This window comes from Meleagris gallopavo, chromosome 4 (genome assembly GCF_905368555.1).
Source record: "Meleagris gallopavo chromosome 4, MGAL_WU_HG_1.1, whole genome shotgun sequence".
NCBI classification, from domain to species: Eukaryota; Metazoa; Chordata; class Aves; order Galliformes; family Phasianidae; genus Meleagris; species Meleagris gallopavo.
The window spans coordinates 7,487,850-7,497,292 of NC_139407.1; the positions used below are offsets into that span (position 1 = coordinate 7,487,850).

General features: G+C 36.3%; 1 long non-coding RNA gene across 1 annotated transcript in view; it reads left to right on the forward strand.

Annotated features, from left to right (window-relative positions):
* LOC104910520 (uncharacterized) overlaps positions 1–8,451 on the forward strand; it is a 160,986-nt gene extending 152,535 nt beyond the window's left edge. The window contains exon 3 of the long non-coding RNA XR_014882770.1: positions 8,378–8,451. This is a non-coding gene — a long non-coding RNA (uncharacterized LOC104910520). The remainder of the gene's footprint in view (positions 1–8,377) is intronic.
* The last annotated feature ends 992 nt before the right edge of the window (positions 8,452–9,443 follow it).

Consider the following 9,443-nt stretch of genomic DNA (forward strand, 5'->3'; position numbering starts at 1 on the left):
ACAGCTTGAGAGAATCTCTTGCACAAATACAAAAGCCTTGTTTATATAATTTTGTGAGTTGATGCAATTAAGTTGAAGTGTACTTAGTCTAAAGATTACAAATATGCTTCTCTGTGTACATGACACTTTTTAGAGGACTGTAACAAGATGGTTTAAGTAGCAGACAGCACCTCTTTGTATGACAGTAATAATTGGCTTAAGAGGCAGGCAATATTAGTGAACATTTGTCTGTGCTCTTTGAAAAATGTCTTCAGTCCCGGGAAATGTGTTTGCTCCTGCGTTCATTTTTGTAGTTAATATGCACACTGCCATTTGCCTACCAAAGCAAGATCTCTTTAAGAAGATTATTGCTCAAAACATCAGCATTTGAAGAGGAAGGAACATTTCCATGGCAGGCGCTGGTGACGTCATCTCAGCAGGTAGTGACATTTTGAATGCTTGATGACATTTCCTCTTGTAAATAGACAAGGGAAGTCAGTAGGTGCAGCATTGCTTTACCTTTCATAAAATGTCACTGCACTGAGGACAGTGAAAGAGCTCCTGTATATTATTTTATTGTTTTTGGGAAGCAGAAGGAAATTACACCAAAAGGCTTGTAGCATCCTATATATTTCTTTCACTATTTGCCAAGATTGCTCTAAAGAAATACCAATGAACTTCAAGTGCACGCATTGTTAGTTTTTATAACAAATAGCTCTCTTATTTAAATTCATGCCTCTTTAAATTCATGCCTCTTTACACTTCTAATGCTTCTAACTTGAGCTCATAGAAAATATGTATTTTACAATCTTACCATCTGTCCTTCATGATTTACTTAAAAGAAAAATAAAACAACACCTGTTATTAGCACCTACAATTTCTTCTTTCCTTATCTCTTTTGTTTGCTTTTTTGCATCTGAACTTATATATCACTGGTAATTAAAATAATGCTTTTAGTTTTGATCCATGCTCTTTTTGGCCATCACTTGCTTTCATTCGTCTTACACCCTGATATTTCCAGTGAGGAGAAATGTTGTTGTGGTGCTCAGATCTTGCATTTTTCCTCTACTGTAAACATCCTGGGACTTCTGTGATTATAGATCATAGAAAAGGAAGTGGAATTATTCTGAGTGTAGTTATCCGCAGGAGAAAACGTACAAGATCTGCCATGTTTCCTTTTTTCTTAGAAAGCTGACCCCAGCGTAGGTTTATGAATCCCACTGAACTCTGAGTCTAATGGAAAAACATTTCAGGAACAGTTTGGTGCAATGTTTTGTTTGTAAAATACATCTCCTGAATGACATCTATCTTTCCAGTCTGAGCTGTAACCAGCTGGTTTTCATCCAGATCTAGTTTCTGCCAGCTACTCAAAGCAGTTGGCACCATCTCTGTCTATCTCTTATGAAAAAATCAGAATAGAAAAAAATATAATCAGCATGTTAATAATATTTATAGTACAGAGTCATTAGATGATCATTCCCAGTGGTTTTCCATCAAAACTGAACTGAACCCATGGACTATTATAAACTCACAGGACATTTTCTATGTAATTATTTAAGAAAACCTTAACAAATTTTGTCTTGTAAGATTTGTTTAAAGATAAGCTAATGCAAGACAGAAATATCCTATATTCACCAAATCAATATCAAAGAATTACCAGCATTGGAAAAGACCTCTAAGATCATCCAGTCCAACCACCCACCTACCACCAGTATTTCCCACTAATCCCTGTCCGTCAGTACAACATCTAACCGTTTCTTAAACACCTCCAGGGACAATTACTCCACCACCTCCCTGGGCAGCCCGTTCCAGCACCTGACCGCTCTTTTGGAGAATATGTTTTTCCAAATGTCCAACTTGAATTTCCCCTGCTGCAGCTTGAGGCCATTCCTTCTAGTCCTATCACTAGTTATGTAGGAGAAGAGGATTGGTGCTCCCTTAGGGTGTCCCTAGCCTCCTTTTGCCTACCTAAACACTTCCTGATCACCTGCTGCACAGGCTTTCTTGTTTTGAACTGTTTCATCACTGTGATGCTGTTAAACAGCAGCTGGAAAGGGCAGCAATGAGATGCTGCTGTGCCCATCTGTGTGTTTCTTGCCACTTGCAGCTATGACCTGTGTCATTACCACTGTTGCTTATGATTTCATGACGTTCTTTTCCAATCCGAGCTTTTCTTCTGTGCTATTAATCAAATGGCTGACTGCTCTCTTTCCTGCTGTCCATCCTTTGCCTCATAATTATGCTTCTAAGTTTTCTTTTACCAGCTGATGATCTATGAAGTTTTATTTTCTGGTCTTAATAGGCCAGCAAAAAGCTCTTCCAGTTCTCTTTTTGATTCTGTAACAAGGACCAGGTGTGATGAATTTGATTGACAAGATATTATCTTGGTTTTTCTTTTCTCAGCTGACTCCAGAAAATATCTGTGTACCCACAGACTAGATTTCTATGACCTTCTTTTCTGATTTTTTGATTATTTTATGAAAAGGGCTGTTTGAGTCTGTATAAATGAAATTTGCTATGCAGAAAATAGACCTTTGGCAAATAAATGTGTGTGAATGGGGAGAAACTGTGGTCAAAAATAGAACCAGGTGTTTGGCAAACATCTAGTCTTGATGAACAGTCAGAAGTTTGAGATATTTTTTTCTGGGTAATTGTCATATGTGTGGTTAAATAAATAGATAAATAAATAAACGAGATTTCTCAACAAGAAATTGTTCATCTCCACTCAGAGAAGATAGAAGAGAGAAATGTCTGAATTGTCATATTGCATAGCTTGGAAGACTCATTGTGATTAGCACAATTTATCCTCATCATGTTAGAGCGAGTCTGACATCAATATTTAAAAGGGCACAAATCATCTTCCAAAGATATGACTCTGTGAGTAAATTTTGCACCCACTCATTCTAAGTGGGCTACAAATCTATTCACATGTTCTTCATCTCAACTGAGCAACAGCATATATTGCTGTTAAAGGAAGCTGAGCTGAAAATAGCTCCCCCCCAAAAAAAGTAGATTAATCTCGTGGAAACTCCACTGAAACATTCTAACATTAACTGACAGTTTCCCGTGATCCAGGTAATTTATTCATGAAACTTATGGAGGTTAATCAAAAGTTCATATAATTGTAATAAACAGAATACATAATGGACTAATCATGCAATTCAAGGCATTTTTTAATTTATTTGAAATATCAGATAAAAATAACTAAGAGGTGTGCCAGGAAGCCAGCGAATAATTTGGAAACTGATGAGCATGGCATACCTGCTGAACTATGAATAGATAATGTAATGTCTTAAATATATAGATAAATATAATAACATTGCAAGTGTTCTGCATGCCTATACTTTTTTGAAGGCTTGAAAATTGATTCTAAAACTCACATTGCCACCTCTTGTACGATCCAATTTCCAATTTAGCACTCAGAGCGCAACTGTGAGGTATCGATAAATGGGCCCAATTCGCCCTCTTCTAACGTTTGAGCAAATCTATTAATCAAAGTGTATTGCTATAACGAATTTGTTCTTGCTTTTAACATAAAGTTAGAGAATATAAACTTCTGAACATGGATGCACTTCTATTTTGTTCAAGATGTACTCTGACTTTGACACTTCGTGGGGAAGAAAATAGATCTGCTTGCTTACTATGACCCTATAGTATGTGCACATGAGGATTTAGGACTGTACACATCTTACTAAGTGCATCAGACTGGCCAGATGTGGATGTAAATCTCTTTACCAGTATTGAAAAATGTGAACACAAAATAGGTATTTGTTTTCATTAGCTGTTTTCTTCCAAAGAAGAATTTGCTAAAGATGGTAAGAACAGAGGCTCAGAGTTCAGTGTAATGTGTGAATTGTTGATGACTGTTGTTGTTGTTTTGTTTTCTTTTAAATGAGATGGTGGAAAAAATAAATATGTTTATGTGCAAACGCTTAGACACACAAAGACTGCATTTTCTCATAAGTCCCTAGATAAAATAGATATGTATAGATATATAACACCTGTAAACTAAATACACACATCTATCGATGTGTTGATCTATCTATGTGTGGGTATATATACTGGTGCGTACTGAGTACTGATGAGTGACCAAGCACTGAAACAAATTGCCCAGAAGAGTTGTCAAGTCTTCTCCTTACAGATCCTTTGAAGACAACTGGGCGTGGCCTGGGCACCCTGATCTGGATGATCCCACTGAAGCCAGTGGGAATTGGACCAGCTGGACCCAGAGGTCTCTTTTAATGTCAATCATTTTGTGAAATTCTCATGTATGAGAAATACATGACCATTCATATGGGAAATACATTTTTTTAATGCCTTATGTATTTTCCTTATACTGAAAACGTAATTTTTTACTTTGTTTCTGGACAGTGAAAATCAGGACACATGCAAAAATTTAGTAGACTGGTATGCTGCAGAAGAAACAATCTTTCTAGAAACATTAAAAGATCTGAAACAAAAACTTCCATTTCTAGAATCATGGTTTTTCCAGGATAGAAAGTTAAACAGACTAATGAGGAGTTCATACAAAAATAAATATTAAACGTTTAACGGGGAGACATTTTTAAGACCTTGGCTGGAAGACTTTCAGCCCAACAGTTGCTTTAATCAGTTTATTCAATTATATTTGGGGGAATCACTTCAAAAGCACAAGAAATTTTTGTCTTTTGGTTTATAAGTGATGAATGGCTTTTGGGCTGTTTCCTTCTTAAAAAAAAGAAAAAAAAAAGATTAGCACCTCCTGTAGCACCTTCACTTTCCAGGATTGCCTTGAAAGCAGTGTGTAAAGAAGCAGGGTGATTTTTTTTAAAGCTAGAAGCCATTGTGCCACTATTAATGGACAGCCCTGTTTTGCTTGTGTGATACTAGCAGAAGCAGTGGGTGCAGACCTTGTTTCAGCATTATGTTCTCCTGCACTTGGCAGAAAACTTGGTAAGCTGAATCCTGGCAGGTAAAATATTTTTTTGGAAGCAGCCAGGCTTTTTGAAGCAAGAGGATCAGCTCCTCTCTGACGTTCTTTTTTTTCTAATAGACACTTTTACTTGAAGGCAATCAAATCTTTTCCACTCTGTACACAAGCTCCTTCCTTTCAGGCAAGTAAACTTTTTCCTCCCTCTTTATTTCCCCCTGGTAAGCAAACATAACCTAAAAGAAAAGGACAGATTAAAGCTACTTGCTCAAAAAACTTGCCTTCTTCCTATACTAGGAATTTGTCTTGTGACCTACTTCCTTAACACTGTTTGCTATTGAGCAAGGACAAAACCCAAATGTCATTTCACGACATAATCCACTGTCAAAATTGGCACTAGCCAGCAGGCCTGCTGGTGGTTGCTCACAGCTATCAACTGTAGAGTAGGCATAGAAAATGCATTTTTTCCACAGAATATGGTAAGTCAAGGTTGAAGAGTATTGGGAAGGAAGGGTGGGAGAACTAGTGCTGCCTCTGTCATGTCTCATATATTCTTGAGACTTAAGTTTCCAGTACTTGTCAATGACTTGTCAAGCTAGCATTCTTCAAAAACCTGCTGTTAATTGGTGTCACATACACTTGCTATGTGTTTGTTGTCTTGTGGTGGGTTTCTTTTTTTGTTTGTTTGTTTCTTTTTTTTTGCAAAGCCAGTAGTGGTTTTATTACTTACCTGCAACTCTATTGGCTATGTCAATAAACAAGAATATACCTCCTTTATAAGGTGATATTTTCCACTTCATTTGAGTATCTGAGGAGAAACTATGCTCTAGAGACTTTCTATTGTGAAACAAACTTTAAAAAATCAAGTGTAAAAGTCTGGAATTATGAAACTAACAATGATTTTGTTGACTAATTACCACCCTTTCACTGAGACTCCAGGTTGGAAGATTTTTCCCTGTGAAGTCCAAAGTACATACAGCATAATACATCCTTCTTTTTATAAAATACCTTGTACAATAACAGTTAAAGAAATAAATAAATACAGTTCTCCCCCAGATATACCAAGTGAGAGCTCCTTGTAATATCAAAAGCTTTACAACTGAATTTTACAGGACTTTGTTCTAAATCACACTGGGATAATGTGAAAAGATGTCTGAGTGTTAGGATCACTGAAAGAAGGCTATGTTAACATGCTTGAGCTGACATCTGTTGCAAGAGTTTGAAAAATTAAATGCAAATGTCTGAAGTCAATTTTGAAATTAATATAACTTGAGGTGAAATTCTCTATACATTTTTTGTATTTTAATGAGAGAAAGAAAACAAGTTTGTTTTTTTTTACTCATCAGCATTGTTTCCTAGGCATTTCAAGTATTCTTGAGATTATTTATTAACATTCATTCCTGAAAGCTCCTTTTCCTGCAGATCATGTAAATAGTTCTGATTTCATAGGCACAACCAGCTGAACGGAGATATTCCCTTGATAGGAGATGCATGTCCTATCTCATCTGAGGATGTTGATAGATGTCACTTAGTATCATGTCTCCATTTTCACATTCACATAAAGAGCATAAAAAATTGTATTATTATTTTCTTTTTTTAACATTCTTTTTACTGATATCTTCTTAGTAGTGATGAATCTGATCTTTTTAATACTGAGGCATGCCTGATTTAACATGCAAAGTATCTGTAGGATACCAAACTGTGCTGAGCAGATGGGAGAGGAGCCAGGACTGATGGACATGATTGGGTTTGTGCAGAATGTCATGATTGTTATCACTGCAGTTTGTCAGAGGACAGCAAGGCAGCTGTGTAAGGGCCTTGGGTAACTTCTTGGTTGTCAGGCACATAGCAGAATATTTTCACTGTACCTCTGAGCGCATATAAGATGTAGTACATTTCCTGAAGAATACCATGCATATTTAATTGAACTCCTTGCCTAGTGAGTCTAACATGTCGTATCAGCTTTTATTCAGTGTCTTACACAAATCTCAGATGTTGTTTTATTTTATTTTTCCTTTATACTTTATTCTAGTGCAATAACCGGATATTGCTTTTTGTCTTCTTGCGATATTTGCTACAAATGCAACAGGTGAAAACAGACAATATTATAGCTTTTTGCAGATGTTAGATAATGTCTCATGTGGGCCTGGTACCTAGAGATAATTACACCTTTTAGTAGATTTACACTGCCCATTTTATTTCCTGTCACCGGGGGAATAATTATATCCTACCTACCTGCCATTTCATGCTGTTTTATCAACTATTTCTTTTTTTTTTAATGTACGATGAAACTGTTGGGACCAGTAACTTTTATTTCTTCCATTTATCAAAATATTTAACTAGCATACTCTAAGGTAAGTCATCATTAAATAATAGTTCAGGGCACTGCTGAGGTTAAGCCTAAATCATTATAGTTGTTTCTCTTGCTCCAAACTCCCCAGATCTCCCTCCTGGCAGTGCAAAAACCTTGACAGCTATGGGCTTAGGTCACACCATTTAGTATCAAGGAACTGTCAGATCTCGTTTTCTTTTTGCTATTCTGCTCATTAGTCAAAGCAGATTCTTTGCTGCAGCAAGCCTGCGTGCTGCATCCTAACCGAGTACATCCTCAGGAATCTGATCCCAGATGATCTGCCATACAGGGTGAAAATCTCAGTGCTCTGTCACAATAACCCAACTGTAACATCTTCCTGTATTTACTTTACAAAGCCTGACAGTTTCAGAAGCTGCCATATTTAAAATGCTTTCAATTTCTCTTGCAGCTTGCTTTTTTTTTAATTCTGTGAGGAATTAGGGGTTTTCCCCAAACAAGATATACACATAACAGTACTCTCAGCAAATGGCCAGTAGATGAGTATACTGTTGGTGCATGCCTTAAATGATTCAAAGACTCATCTATAATGATAAGATAAACAGAGAGAAGTTCAGCTATAGAAAAATGTTTTTCTATTTTCCTCATAATCTCTTTGTAAAATATGAGGAATTGAATTATAGTTCTTTATTCTAAAATACAGAATTGCCAGATATGAAAAACACTGCATTAAATTCCTGAAATTTGTTAGTCTTTCACAGAGAAAAGTACACACCTGATATATTTTTTATTTTTTAGTATAACAAACTGAACAGATTATTTTAGATGTAGATAGGTATATATATTTTGCATACAGAAATATTTCTAAAACACAAAGTCAAGCACATTTATGCTAGAAGATATGAGAACTAATATCTGCTATTCAGTAGATTGAAAATCAGTCCCTTATGAGTATTAATTGTGGGAGTATGAATACAGCATAGTATTTTTCTTCTTGACGTTTGATTATTCCAGAATGATGAGTAGACTGTAGAAAACTGAATACCCACCTGTTTAATAATATGTTTCTTTGTGATTTATTCCAGTCTTGCTCTACTACAGTTTTTAGTCTCTGAGCAATCCTAGTGGGACCCTGCTACCTAAGGCTCACCTAGTACATGCTTGCCTTTGTCTTTCAGATGCTGTGCAAGTGTTCAAGATACTATGGTGGAGCTTTGGCTTGTACATTACTTGGGAGGACTTCAGCACATGATCCCGTAGCTGGTACTCATCATCTTCAGTGTTGGTTTTCCTTTTGTTCCTTCTGCATTATCTTGTGTCAAACCATTCCAAAGCCATCACTCATTTTTGTCTTCATGGTTCTCTGATAAGGAAGGACCTTCCCATTCTATGAGTAAAGGAACTTAAGCTAGTAACTCTAATGGCAACAGTGCTCATTTTAGGGTGGCAGGTTGAAAAGCCTGAATTATTTCTGTGGTGTTATTTTCTTAGATTTTGTTAATTTTTAGAACATTTGAAGCTGCTAATCATTTCTGATAGTGAATATCCAGGATCAGTTAAATACCCTGTTAGTGATCATCTTGAGAAGATGACTCTGTATAATGGGAATTCAAGGGGAAATGAAGGAGTCTGTTTAGAGAGCAGTAGTTTCTCTTTTTGCAATGCACTTGTTCTTAAATACGTTAGAACACACAGGCATTGCTATAAGCACTGGAGTTCAAGTACTAAGTCAGTGCTGACTTCTACCCTGTGCCCTGACCACCCAAACAGTGGAGGAAAATGGTGGCTGAAAGATTTACTACCTAAGATCATTCCCCAGGTGTAAGGAAGTATACTCTCTGAACGCAGTTATACAGGCTGTGTTTCTGTATCTTTTCTTGTATTTTGTCATACAAGATTCATTTTATAACTTCGGAATTCAAAACAAAACAAAAACATGCTTACATTTGTTTATGTTTTCCAGTGCTCCTTTAAGAGTCATTTTAGGAAGATAATAGCTTTCATCAGAAGTAGCAGAAAGGATAGTTAAATCTATAGTTTTCCAATGAAACAATTCAGTCCTCCTGTTACTGAAGGAGTTTGTTACATCATGAGTCTGTGTATGTAACAGTTCTCAAAAAGACCAACTATGCTCACTTCCTCCTTCAAATACTTATGGCACCACTTGAAACACATGAGCTCATTATTTAATATTTATGTAATGTTATGAAGATACTGTCATCCAAATCCATAATGACTTTTAAT